We start from the raw sequence: 12,773 nt of genomic DNA, 5'->3' as shown, positions 1-12,773 counted from the left end.
GACCATTCTCAAAACTAAAAGTCCTGCAGTTTGTCATGTAGCTTATTTCATGTGTCTTAATTAACAATCTAATATCAATTAATCATTTAATCATCAACAAGTTTTAATGTGTTCTTAGCTGCCTTTAATGAACACACAGGCTCAACATCACGACTCAACAAAGAGGAGAGGCCGTGCAAGTTGGGTCGGTTATTATTTTTATGTGTTGCCCCTGTCTCTTGTTACCCTCCCTAGCAATGAGCCCTAATATGGGGCTAAATGGGGCTATTTTTCATTTCATTTTTTTCCGTAGACTTTTTATCATTATTATTTATTTATTATTGTATTATTGTAAATCTAATGGTGTAAATCGTTTTAGGATCATATGTGAGGACAGGTGTTTCTCCCTTTAGTAAGTAAGGGTTATAGCAGTAAATGTTAACACTCATTTGGCAGAAAATTGAATAAGCACATCTATACTTTGTGTTGCAGCACAAGATTTGAAATGTACTTAACGGCCTATCCACACACAAACTATTGACCTGCTTCATTAATGGTTGAATGGAGGTGCTGTTGTTGCCTTAGAAAATAATTTTATCAGCCTCCTACCTGTGTTTGAGATCAGTGCAAATCAGTGATTATTATTGTTACAAGGTCATGTTTATTGGGATTTACCTGAGCTTTGTATTCACATTATTATCTGCAGGAAATGTATGAAAACGTACGTAAAGCTTTTCTATGCAAACTGAAAAGGTGAAACTTCAGGGTGTCTAGTGTTGCTGTTGGAGGGCCAGATTTGGCCCAAGGGGCCGCCATTCACTTCCCACTGATTTGTTTTTCTTTGGAACATAGAAATCAGCCAGAACAGCTGGAAGTCCATATTTATATGGAATATTGTGTTTGTCACGTTTACACCTGTGAATTTCAACGGCATTCATTCATTCATACACGATGAAGACAGTGTAGACCCTATTAAACCGCAGCAGTATCATTCTCTAACCACTCGTGTGATGATTTTGTAGAAATGACATCATGTTCCTCAGATCTCACTACAATAATCTCATCACTGATACAAATGTGGCCACAACTATGAAAACTGATTACCAAGTTGTAATGAGTGAAATGATCTTTTATTGAAGTGGTGGATGCTTTTTTCTGGAAAAGAAAGAAAACTTGACTGTGTCACCGTGTGTTCATATCAACTGCTGCTTTACGAGCAGAGCGGCGGAGCAGCTCTATATTATCGGCTGTGCTTTAAGGATAAATAAGCGTATTGTGATTGTGTAAGAGCGTGAGTGGATTATTACATGGGCTTCTCAGAGCGTTTGCTTGAAAACAGAAGGACCTCTATTAATTTCAGAGCATGTTTTACTGTCGTGTCTAAAAATGCCCCGTCAGAAGCTTTATGACCCTAACAAAAAATCATTTTCACCAAACATCCATCTGCAGCTTCAGTTTAACAGAACTGGTATTCATCTCTGTCCTGCCGGCGCCCTTTCTGTATTACTTCAGTGTTGAAGTACTGTATGTAATTTAAACAAACCCAGAGTACATGTGCTGCTCGCCGTCTCACTTCAGGGACTTATTCCCGAAACACTGCATGCTTGTTTGTCGAAACTATCTCATCTAACACCTCACACTGCTCTTTCAATTTCTGCACTGCGCTCAGTATCTTTCATATGTTGCAGAAGCAGGCAGCTCACTTCAAGAAACGTGCCCATCCCTCCTCCAGCCTCCTTCCTTATTTGTGGGGATAACAGAGAACTTTTAAAAGATTTTTTAATGTGTTCGCATGATATTACATGAAGAAAAGAACAAATGAATTGTTCTTTTTTCCAGGTTTGACTCATTTCCTATTGCTCATCATAATTATAGGGACCTATCATGCTCATTTCCAGCTCCTTATTATCATTCTGGGACTCCACTTGAGTAGTGTTGCATGATTCACAGAAAAAAAAGTCCTTATTTATCTTAAACTGCCTGTTATGGAGCTTCTCAGTTGAGCCTGTGGCAGAAACAGACAACATTAGCTTCCTTAAAATCCCACTTTCCTCTGATTGGCCAACATCCAGACGCCAGTCGAGAAGCAGCACACCCAGTGCTCATGTGCACCGCCTCATGCCCTTACTGATGTGGAGGTTCTGAAGGGAAACTGTCAAAATGAGTAACTAGTAACTAAAACTAAGTAACAGATCATGATTGATTGAAATCTGTGTGTGTTCGAGCCTGAATCTGATCCAGAATCTGAGAGTGGAGCACCGACATCCACGGCAACAAAGATCGCAGCAGGAAGTCTCTGTTCAGTAAATATTACGCCCACTACCTGCTTACTGTGTGACATAACGGTGGATTTATTCTTTCAATCACAATCTATTTACTTTTATTATTATTATTATTATTCCGCACCAGCGACAGCCAGAGCCCGAGGCATATTGTTTTCAGGTTATCCGTCTGTCCGTCTCTTACTCGTGGACACGACATCTCAGAAACACCTCGATGGAACTTCTTCAAATTTGGCACAAACATTCACATGGACCCAAGGAAGAACTGATTAGATTTTGACGGTCAAAGGTCAAAAATCAAGGTCAGTGTGACGTCACAAACACAGCAATTATGACAAACTTTAACACTAATGTTTAATATTTTCCTTGACTCTGGATAAACAGGGATGTAACCTGAAAGTAGTGAGTGGTGGAGGGATACGACCACGAGGAGGTGATTCTATTTTTCTATATGTGCCCCTGTTTGAACGTGTGGGAAATGAGCTAAGCTGCAGACTGAAGTGGGAAACCTCTGCTGTCAGGAAATAGAAAAGCTAACATTGCAAGTGAAATGTTATTCAGCTGTTGCCAAACGATTGTGTAGTAAAGCTGCACTGCTGGCTATCGGTATGCTGGAGGACATTAAATGCCTATAGTGTAGACAGTTTTGGGGGGAAAAAAGCTGAGCTTGGAGCAGATGACCATATAAAGAAATCTGCACCAAGCTGCAGCCTGACTGCTGCCTGAGCTTCTGTCTCACAGGGACTTTTACATGTGTTTATCTCAGTATTTGAAAATGTTGGTCATATTTAATATGGATATTCGATAATGTAACATTATATATATATATATATATATACAGTATATGACCCCCTGTAAAAGCAGAGCAATATTTATACATTTGAACTGGGTATCTGTGGTGCTGTATTAAGTGGCTGCTAATGCAGACAGAACATTTCTTACTGCTGCAGCTTCACATTAAAAGCATTTAACTGGTGAAACACAAGTTGACTTTTATTATGAAGTATTCACAGGAAATGCAAAGTGTTTGTTGGTGTTCTAAGCACCTAATACCATTGTTCATCAAACATGTGTCTACAGAACAAAACCATTCCAGTGAGGTGAAGCTGTGTTGAAGCCCTCGTGTGTGATAGCAGTTTGTATCTGGTGCAGGAATAATAGACTCTGCCACTTTAAAACTGGTGTTAATCTTATTCTGGATATGATGTTTGTACCTGGTTCTTCATATCCCATGCATGATGTGTTCAGGTATTCAGGGTTTCTCAGTTTCTCATCATCTCAGCTGCTTTATTCCTTCCAACAAACACCTGGATCAGGTTTTATCCAAGCATCTGAAACCAGGATATGAAGTTTACATGGTCAACACATAGCTGGGATAGGCCACTTAAAAAACTCAGTGGCGTAAAGAGTATCACACATGGGCTTTGATTGCATGCAAATCTTCAGGATTATAACTTTAAGCATGTTCATTTTTTTAAATCTGTGTTTACTTTTCATTCGTAGCAAACCTGTGCTGTTATCCTTGATTCGAGGAGCGAGTTGTCACGGCCAGACAAAATTACCAAATTCTAAATGACAGGTTGTCGAGTTCGGGAGAGAATCAGATACATGTGTTGAGCTAAAGTTAAATATTGCATGCAACCCTGTGCTGTGGCGTGTTGGAGCAGACGCTTATCACCCACAGACAGGTCAGCTTGAGGCGCTATCATATCTGGGAGCACAGCCCCTGTCGTCTGCCTGCCCACCCACCTGCCTGTTTTTTCTTTTTTTTACCCTAACACCTCACATGTGAAGCGCCGAACCCATCAGGCCTGAGTCAACACGCAGCATCGGTCTTGTGTAGCCTCGGTGCATGGCTTTGATTTGGATGTGTAACACGCTGTGAGGAATAATGCATTGCTGAGAATGATCTCCATCCTCAAGGCAGACGAAGCATGAATGAATACGACCTGTGAACACCACGACCGGGCGGTCCTGAAGGATAGGGACAGATTTTTTAAGTCTATCTCAGAATATTACTCACATGTTCGTATGTACACACACACCATGTCCCTGCTGAGCTGCAGTGGAGAGCCAGTACCACCACCGAAAAGACTATAACTTGAAGATACTTTTTTATTAGCTTCAGCTAAAACAGGTTGTTTTTTTTGCCAGTGTGGACAATTATAGCAACCTCAACAACAACTCTTGAAATATACATATGGACAGGAAAATTGTTTCAGGATCGTTTTGAATGTGAACTTAACCTGTTAATGAGAAAAACTGTTTCATCTGTGTGTGGGCTGCAGAGAAAAAGAAAAGCGTCTCGCAGGCAGTGCACTGAGATAGATACAATAACTGTGCAAGTCTTGGTTTACCAGATTCAGTCCAGGTGCAATCAATCTTTAATTTCAAAGGATTAGGTTGGTGATATACTGTCTTATAATGTCTTGCTACTGTCAACATGGGATTTGTGGACAATACAAAAAGTATAGAGCATCAGAATTTGCCAGGCTTAATGTTTCAATGTTGTGATCAAATCCCCTCAAGAAATCGGAAAGAAAGATTTAATAATCATCCGTCTACACCAGCGGTTCTCAACCTTTTCCAGCTCATGGTCCACTTCAAAATCAATTTTTCACTTTTGCAAATGATTTTTTCAGCTCACTTGCAATACCTTCGCGGCCCACCAGGGGGTCGCAGCCCACAGGTTGGGAACCACTGCTCTATGCATTTTAGAGCCAATCAAGAACAAGGAAAAACATTCATTATATTATATTCCATTCATTTATTTTTAGCTTTATAGACTATTCCGTCTTTTTAAAATGATGACACAGTGAAACCTCTTGGGCACAACAATGATATATAATTAAAACATTCTTGGATAGGAAGCTTCTAAGCTCTCACCACCTCCATCACCAAATTATCTTTTGTCCTCTTCATTAAATTTCCTGTTATTACACGTGTTATAAATGCCTGAATAACCAGGCGGTTCAAGAGTTCACTGGAATAGTTAAACCTCTTGGGATTCTTGGTTCGATAATATGTTTATTGTAACACTGTGTATGGTTTGTATTGGTGTGTGTGTGTGTGTGTGTGTGTGTGTTGTCCTGTTTGTATAAGGGCTCATCTGGGGCCAGATGTTGCAAACAACCTCAGTGAATTAGCACTGAGCAAACATGAACTGCTGTGCTATGCAGCACTCGTCACAACTCAAAGTGCTAAATCTGAATAAAATTGTTCAAAGTGAAAACCTTAAATTAAAAATGTAATTATAACATATTAAAAGAAAAAGTGGAATGAAAAATATTCAGTTAAGTCTTTCCTTTTTTGCATTTGTTCTTTTCCAATTCCCATTAGTATTTTGTTTGTTATTCGTTGTTTTTGTTTTTTGTTTTTTCGAGCTGTCTCTGAACTTTATTTGTGGGCGAAATTATCCTCCAAAGCTCTTCTGGCTAAATCTCAAACATCAGCCTTAATAAGCCCAGATCTCACAGAGAAGAGCACCCCGGCGCCACTAATTGAGCTGCTGTAGAGTTAACTTATTTCCTCAAATTAAATTCTTGTGTCAGTTTGGTCACTGGTAGAAAATCTCTATGGGGGAGGGCAAATTGAGTCTGAGGAGCAGCATCCAGCAGTGTTTCCTGAACACCAGCGGGTGATGCAGCTCCTCATCCAGATAAAACCACAATCAACCAACATTCAATCATTTCCCTCCTTCATCCCTTTGGTATCCTCTGGTATAAAGCAATCACACAGCTGCCAAGGCTGTGGCAGTGCACTTACATCACCTTTCAGGATTATTGGGTATTAAAGTTCACATTTTTCAAACTGTGATCCTTTGCAGCCATTTGAAGCCACAGAGGTGAAAAATTAAGTGGTGCAGCCTCTGCCTACATAACACAGGCTATTGAAATTTCAGGAGTGCAACAGTCATCTAATTCGGCAGCGATGTTTTGAATGACTGCACTTGATGATCTGTTTCATGTTCACAAGAAACACAAAATGAATAACCAGGGTTTAAAAGGTGAGTGTGATACAGCCCCCCCCCCCCCCCCCCCCCCCCTCCTAAAAGACAAAACAGGACATTATCACCTCCAGAATCTCTCCTGATAGATTGTTTGGACAGGTCATGCACTTTCAGGGTTGTGGGTGAAACATGAGTGTGTGTGTGTGTGTGTGTGTGTGTGTGTGTGTGTGTGTGTGTGTGTGTGTGTGTGTGTGTGTTTGCCAAACGTGGACTCCACGGACTGTTTCTATTTTGAGAGTAATGGCCGCTGGATTCGGGAGGACCTGTTTCCGTCTAATCTCCTTGAGTTCTAGACAGGCAATCAGGGACAAAGAGATGTGTTATCAGAGGGCCACCTTGATGGCGTGCTCTGATACATCGTTACACGCTCGCTGCATTTCAGAGACAACCCGGCACTCAAAGACACTGCAATCACAACAACAGTCATTTGGAGAATCAGTGACTAAAACACTCATACAAAAGCAAAGTTTTATTATAGTCATTCATACATCGAAAGATGCCAAATGAATGTGAGACCGACATTTACTCACAAAAATAACTATGGATTTCACTCTCAGGTGTCAATATGAGAATATTTCCCATCAGTCATGATACCAACATCAAACGTCGTGTATACTGTCTTTAGACAGCTTTTTCACCTTTTTCACCTTTTGGCAAATGGATTTTTTTGTGACTAAATATTCTGTGATTTGTGTGTATGCGTTAAAAGTAATCAATAAATTGACAACAATAAATCCCAACTAGGTTTCTATGCAGTAGGACTGGCCAATAAGTTAATATCTTCTATCAGATATAAAAAGGTCCCATATGTTTCACTTCTCCTGTGTTTTATTTGAAGTGTTGATCCATAAGAAGATATATTTGTGAAACCATCTCAATGTAGGTTTACATCTCCTCTCTCAGGTTTCTCTCTGGAGCTCTAGTAACAACAGGTCGGTGAGCCAATCAGAAAAGAGGAGGCTCTGAGCCTCTCTTCTGATTGGCTGACTGTTTTCTGAGTGATCCAATAAAAATATAGCAGATTTCAGGTAAAAACACTCAGAGAAACCAAACCCTGCAAGGTTTGGAGGGTGGGTCCAGGTGGGCGGGGCTTGGTGACTGCTTTGTTGTTGTTATGGTTTGGTTTTTGATTTATTTTTGCATTGCTACATTGAGCCTCCATTTAACCTCTGTCTCCTCTCTCACTCAGGGCAGCGTGGAGGGGCGGGGCCAGCAGCCTCATTGCTCTCACCTGTTCCTGATTCCTTGCAATCAGCCTGGTTACTTAAGCCTCTGCCAAACATTCCCCTGTGCCACACGATTCATTCACATGCCTGCTGTTCCTTGCCACGTTCACGAGAACCTGCCTCGCCTCCGCTCAGTATTTCCAGCGTTATTTCTTGTGTGCTAGTGAGTATTTTTTCCTCCTGGACAACTTCAGTTTATTCTAGAGTTTTTGCCCCTCGTGGTTTTTTGTGTTATTGTTCTTTTGTTGTTTTTTCCCTCAGCAGCCGCTTGAGTGGTCCTTCGTTAGTTTTTCCCTGTTGGTGATTTTCAGTTTTTGTAAATAAACCTTGTTCATTTTCTGAATCTGCAATTGGGTTCTGGCTCTCCTTGATTCACACGTGACAGTTGTGACATCACAAAGTTCCAGAAGTCCTGACGGCTGGTTTTAAGGCTCAGTTTCTGAATACAGGCTGTGTGCATTTCTCTGTGGACTGAGGCTTTGATACTTTCACAGTATTAATATAGAAGCTAGAGCTGATCTATAATCACACTACACATGGACACAGACCTTTTAGACTATATGTACCTTTTAATAACTAATTTGTTTTTAGCAGTGGGGACCTAAATATCAGCATTTTACATATTATATTTAATATCTTTCATTTGATAATTTTCTCCTAATTCTAATTTTCTGTCAAGTTTGCTTCAGAAATGAAATGTTTGTCCTAAAACCATGAAAATAGACTTATCCAATCAGATTTCTTTTTTTCTTGTCTCTGGGCAGATTAAAGGTTCGCTGGTCACTCATTGGTTAGGACTTCATAACCAGGACGAAAGGCCTGAAGCCCCCACAGCTGCATGTCCTCGTTTAGAAAGTGGCAGGTGAATTAACCAATCACATTTTGATTTATTGTGGGTGGGACCAAATATTTCTTCCCCAGGCCTCGGTGTAAACAGTGTGGCTTAATGATCACTAGGCGGTTCAGTCCACATTGAAATCTCAATACCACAGTGGATAACTCCTGATGACTTTGCTGTCATTGGTTTGACATTTTTAGTTTTGAGGGAAATATCTCAGCAACTGTTCTTGACTGATCACAACTGCAGAGGAGAACTCCACTGACTTTTCCTCGTGCAGCTCTTTTCCAGCAGGGTTCCACTCCTGCTAGAGACGGTTCACAGTCAGCTCTTAGAAACAAGGACACGTTACTGTTGAGTTTGTCTTTCTCCATGCTGCGAGCACCACAAACCAAATCCCATTTATTTAATTTTATACCGAGGTTTAAAACCTGGGCAATTAAATGATCCAGATAGTGCGATACAGCCAGCGTAATGGGCCTGTAATTTTGTTAACTAACCTTTGAAGAACAAATTGACACAACAAGTCTCTGTCTTGACAGAGGATGGTTTTGTTGGAAACGATAAAATAAAAGTTGTATTTTCAAGCTACATAATACAAAAGACACTTGTCCTTAAGGACTAGAGTAAGCACTTGTCTTTTGACTCAATATTTTCATGTTGTTTCCACATTACATCCACAATTATTGGACTTGGGTAAAAGAAGAAGCAGGAATGCTCCTAACAGGAAAAGACCTAATAATCCCCAGTAAATCATGTGAAAACTAACTGAAGCTATTCCTTACCAGGCTTTTAACAGGAAGTAATAAATAACGAAATCTAATTGCATGAGTGCATATAGTCCATAAAAATTACTGACAGCCTGGTTTGGATAAAATTAAAATCTTCTGATAGCAGTTATTAATTACTACACCAAGTCTCTGTGAATGATATCCACGCAGGTGGAGACAGCATAGTGGGATTTTCTCCTCTGTTGCATCACACCTTGAATTACAACTCCTGTCTAGAGTGGCTTCAAGGGCCACTTCAGCTCGGTCCAAGGATAACACTGATGTCACCTTAATTTAACTACAGTCTTGAATGGGAAACTTTTTGCCAGAGAGAAAACTGTCGTGCTTCACTTCAAGTAAAACTCAGTTCTCACTCATGAATGCAGAGGACATTATTCCCAATCAGACACTCACCTGTCTCACCTCTCCGCCGTTCCTCTCCCCGAGGAAACTTAATAAAGGTGATCAGTCTTAACTAATGGTCCGTTTGGAAGTGATGTGAGCAGCTCTAGTAAAATGTGACGGTTTTCCTCAGGCGCATTTATAAAACCAAGAGGGATGACAGAAGTTTCAGTCTCTACTTTGAAAACACAGCTGTTGAAGATGTTGCCTGTGTTCGGTTTAAGGAATACCTGCACAAAATCTCAGTGGAAACAGCAAATAATCTGCACCCACTGGCCCCTTTATCTGCGCTATCTATTGTCATTCACTCCAACAGCTCTGCCATGAATGCAGTGGACTATATATCAACCTTTTGAGTATCAACAAAGCCTTAATAAATGATAAGCTTCATAAAAGTAATAATTCATAGCAGAGCTGTTGAATTGGATTGCATTAGATTTTACATATGTACCTAATAAAGTCGTCAGTGAGTGTATTTGCAACCGGTCATTAACGCTTCACCAACAGTGGGATAAAAGCTGTCACTCAAATTTAGAGGATAACATTAAAATGCACAGGCGTGCTCGGAGACACGGCGCCTGTACCATCATCCACACGGAGCTGAACCCCCATCACATGTCTCCTCCAGACACTGATTGCACTACTGTGTGCATACATTTGAAATGTACATTATGCAAAACAGAAATCCCCAGCCTAGTGTGTGTTCTCTTACTGAGTCTACAAATTCATCTTTCCCCACCATTTCCACTCCTTCCCGCTGTGCAGGGTGCTCGAGCTACTATTTTAAAGCTAGTATGATTTTCCGGCTAAAAATACATTGTACAGGGCTTTTGTGAAGTATGACTCACTACGGTCTGACAAAACTTCCTACTGTATGAAATGAAAGCAGGAAAATGAAATGTTAATAGCTCATTATCTTAACCACCTGGTGCAGCATGGGGGTGTGGGGGTGTATTTTAAGTAAATGTAAGTGAATATCTTTAAGGAACAACTTCCCTCAGGGTGTTTCCAGAAAGTGCTGCCACTCCTTTCAAACTACATGGAAACCCGGTTGTTCCTTAATTATTATACAAACTTTACAGCCCCTTGGTTTAATCTGTACATTAATATTATTTCACCTCGCAAGATGAATGATAGCAGGTATATTCGTCAAACATGGAAGGTGCCTTGGGTGATCTGTGGCGCAGTATCTGGATGGGTTTCAGTAAATTTCTTCCACATTCAAGGTGATGTGTTTTAAATATAGGAGCACAGGAAACAGGATTTATGTAAAGGACAACAAATGGCTACATAGCAGAATGCTAAACATGCTACAAAAGATTCTGTAGAATACTGCGACCTTCCATCATGCTTCCATGTTTTGTCAGGCATGAGATACTTTGCATTTTGATGACCTTGTTTGACAGGCAGCTCATTTATTCTCCTGATGACCAAACCCTGCGTATGTAGAAGGGTTCCATCAGTCGACTGGCCCAGGACAGGAGGAGAGCTGATGACCTGAACTGTGGCCTCTGGAGATATAGTCAGGTAGGAACTCTTGAGGATCTCTTGAACTTGACTGATATTCCCTCTGTGCGAGACTCAGGGAAGACTTGCATGTCACTTTGGTAGAAGTCACCGTAGACCAGACTCGGAAAAAAAACAGATTGGCTATATTTCCCTTCTGTCCAAGGAACACTTCAGGCTTCGATAGACAGAGCTTGATGTGGTTGGGATGAAGGAGCTACGATGGAGTAGCAAGAACGTCGGTGTAGTTTCTTTGGGGTGAAAGATGCTTCATAATACTTTGATTGACCTCGATAGTTAAATATGGATGAGTAGATATATTTACACATAAAATACCCAATAATTATCTAATGTTTGATGTACAACATATCACTGCTACAGTACGGAGTCAAAAAGCCAATTAAAATGTATCTTAGCTGAAAAGGCTTTGGTCAGGCCTTTGTAGCCGCCCTGTACGTATGGGACAGATCTAAAAACATGCAAACGTTTCGCATGTTCGCAGAACTTCTAAAGCTTGTGTAACATGAGACGCTCTTTAAAAGCCACTGACACTCAAACAATATCAAACACTTTAGGGGTTGCAGAAAGTACAGCTACTAATCCACAGCTGGTTGGAGGAGCAGGCACACTGCGAGATCTCTAACAATCAAAACAGGCACAGCAGCACACTCAGAGAGAAGCATTACAAACACAGTAGCATACAACAGTAAGATTACAGTAAATTGGCACTCCTACCTGCATCAGCAACACGATGACCAGAATGTCCTTAGTGATCTATAGTCTTATATACATCTCCTGAATTTTTAGGTTTCTGTGCATCGGTAGCTTAGTTTGTTCTAAATGTTGACCTCTCTAACAGCTGACCTCCGTCCTCCAGCAGCAGTCAACATCTCCAGACTCGCTGCTTAGATCTTGACCGGTCCCCAGGGAAACGCTACCGCTGCTCCAGATGGCCAGCAGGAAAATAATATTCTGTTTTGACCTTATATGTCCCGTTCATACGAGGGCCTCCGCTGTAATGGGTTTAACTCTAATCCATACAGGTAGAAGTGAGGCTGCCGGTAGAACTGATGCTGTATCTATATTCCAGACAAAGGCGCTGTAAATTAGTTCTCTGTCTCTCAGCTGTGCAGTGCCAGTCATGTTTAATGCAGCTCTCGCTGAGCCTTGCAGTTTTGCTCCATGGTTGTTTATGACTGTTGGTGTCAACAGCGCTGTGGTCTGACTGTTTGTTAAATAAAACATACCGCTCAGGAGGGAACTCGTTAGTGCCAGCTTTTCACAGACACACACACACACACACACACACACACACACGTGCACGCGCACACGCACACACACACACACACACACACACATAATGATGCACATACATATGCTTGTGTGATTATTTACTGAAAGTCCCACGTGTGTGTGTCAGTATGTGATTAGTACAACTCAGAGGTGCACGTGCAACTCCTAACTCACAGGCGTGCATTTACATGTGCATGCACAGACACACACACACACACTCATGCATTCACACACGTGACTCTTAAGGGTCTATAATGTTCTCTGGCTCTTAGAATAACAGAGTCTGTCAGAGGCAAAAAACAAGCACATTTAGTGGATGCACTTTGACAGATGTATGTACACACACACACACACACACACACAAACATGCCTGTGTGTTAGGAGACACGCGTGTGCACGTACATGCATCCGCATGGCTGCATTGTACTAATCACACAGGTCAAGAACACCAGGTGTGTAAAGCAAAAA

This window comes from Seriola lalandi, unplaced genomic scaffold (genome assembly GCF_002814215.2).
Source record: "Seriola lalandi dorsalis isolate HSWRI2012SDOR001 ecotype SW California unplaced genomic scaffold, Sedor1 jcf7180002054970, whole genome shotgun sequence".
Lineage (NCBI taxonomy): Eukaryota > Metazoa > Chordata > Actinopteri > Carangiformes > Carangidae > Seriola > Seriola lalandi.
This window is presented reverse-complemented; position numbering follows the sequence as displayed.